We start from the raw sequence: 2,359 nt of genomic DNA on the forward strand, positions 1-2,359 counted from the left end.
CAGACCCGTTTTCTATCGATGGATGTATCCCATAGAAAGGTGTTAAAGAAGTATTTTTAAAATTTTCTTTCATTCACCTCTATGCCTATAGTTACAACTTATGATAATGTTGTATATTGTGTTTAGGTTCCTATCCAAATTAAAGTCTTACTGCCGCAACAAGCGATATCCAGAAGGATCGATTGCTGAAGGCTACTTGGCAAAGGAATGTATGACCTTCTGCTCAAGATATTTGGAAGATGTCGAAACAAGGTTGAACAGACCAAATAGGAATGCTGGACTCACGGACTATAACTTAGCCGATAGTACTTATTTGTACCAAAGTTCTAGACAACCAATCGGCAAAGTTGAAATTGCGGAATTAGATAATTTATCGTGGGTACAAGCAGATCGATATGTTCTGTTTCACCACGAATCATTGGAACCTTTACGGAAGTAAGTTCTACAAATTTTATAAATATTTATCAAACTAAAAATTGTTTATCTTCTAACAAAGATCACATATTTTTTAACATATATAGTGAGTACAAACAAATATTGAGATCTCATTCGCGCAACCGAAGAACACAACATCGAGTTATCAATAAGTTGTTTACAGAATCTTTTTATGAATGGTTAAGCCAAACGGTATGTAGTTGGAGCTTTCGCTTACAAATAATAATGCTTTCTCATAACATTTTTAATTACTTAGTTTACTTTCCATTCAATAGGTTTCGAATGGGAAGAGCGTAAACGACGAAGTTAAATGGCTCTCCCAAGGTCCAAATCGAGTGGTTAAAAGATATAGTGCGTTCCTCATCAACAGATTCAGATTTCATACAAAATATCGCGAGAGGTTGAGGAGAACGCAAAATTGTGGAATAGTTGTTAATTCTACAATTACAAGTTATGCTAGCGCTAGGGACAATAATCTAGTCGAGGGAAATGTGGAATATTTCGGACAGCTTACTGATATAATTGAGTTGGATTACTATGGCAAATGGAAAGTTGTCTTATTTCGAGGTGATTGGGCCGATGTTAATACAGCTCATGGAATCAAGCAAGATCAATTTGGTTTTACAATGGTGAACTTTGACCGATTGATTCACACAGGACAACAACTGATAGATGAGCCGTATGTATTCTCAAGTCAAGTCAAACAAGTTTTTTACTCAAAAGATCCAACTGATGAGGGTTGGTACGTTGTACTCCGTAACATCCCTAGAGACTTGTTTGACATGGGCAGTGGAAGTAGAGATAACATCGACGACAGATCAGAAACTTTGCCATTTCCAGAACAAAACTTAAACGATAATATCCCTAGTACTAGTGCACAATTTCAATGGGTTCGTCAGGATACGGATGAAGATTTTTATGAATAATGATGTAGTAAGATTTTACGATTGTTTAATTATATGTAACTTACATTAGTATTAAATCTTGGTCTTATTATATAACTCAACTATTTTATATGTGCTGTTATTGTTGTAATCAGTTATTAAGTTTAATTACATTTTATGTGTATTGTAGATAAAATGCCTAGAAGAAAAATTATAAGGGAAAGCATTGTTCAAAATGATCCAAACTCGATAGAAACAAATGGTACTGAACAACAGACAGCAATTGGATCTTCGAATGTTCCGATTACACACGAGGATCCTACGGAAGTTCAAAGTAACTTACATTAATTCCATGCGTGTTTACTTATAATTGATTTATTTTTCAAATTCTTATATTATAATATACCATTTGTAGTTGAAAATGGTGGGACGCGTAGAGGTCGAGGACGTACGATACTTAGAGAGTTATACGAGTTAGATCCAGCTGAGCATGTCAAGGTATGCAGAAACAGTTTTGGTTAGCCTGTTGGATCAGAAGCTCGACTTTTAGCAGGATACATGGGCATTTTAGCATGAAATCCGAATATGTTGCCTATCAACTACGAGTCATGGCGTCAAATGCCCGATAGCAACAAAAACCAAGCCCTCGATAATATTAAGGTAATAAAATGTTAATGTCATTTGTAATGCTTGGGAAATAGTTTCATTTATATTTACTTTATTAACTTGTGTTTTTTGTAGGCGAGGTTTGCTTTAGAGGTCTCCGATGCTTATGTAAAGAAGGCATTGGGAAAAAGATGGAGAGACAATAAAAGTACTTTGAAGAAAAACTATTACAAGACAAAAACCACCCTCGATGAGAAATTGCAAAATGTCCCGCCGGGTATGTTGAGGTACCAATGGGAAGATGCGGTTAGATTTTGGCATTCTCAGAAAGGCGAGGTACGACGTACTTCCAAACTATTGTAATTATTTTGGTTTATAGTATTTACTATTTACGTACTAAAAATTTTATAACGTAGGATCGTGAACGAGTTAGA

This window comes from Gossypium hirsutum, chromosome D02 (genome assembly GCF_007990345.1).
Source record: "Gossypium hirsutum isolate 1008001.06 chromosome D02, Gossypium_hirsutum_v2.1, whole genome shotgun sequence".
NCBI classification, from domain to species: Eukaryota; Viridiplantae; Streptophyta; class Magnoliopsida; order Malvales; family Malvaceae; genus Gossypium; species Gossypium hirsutum.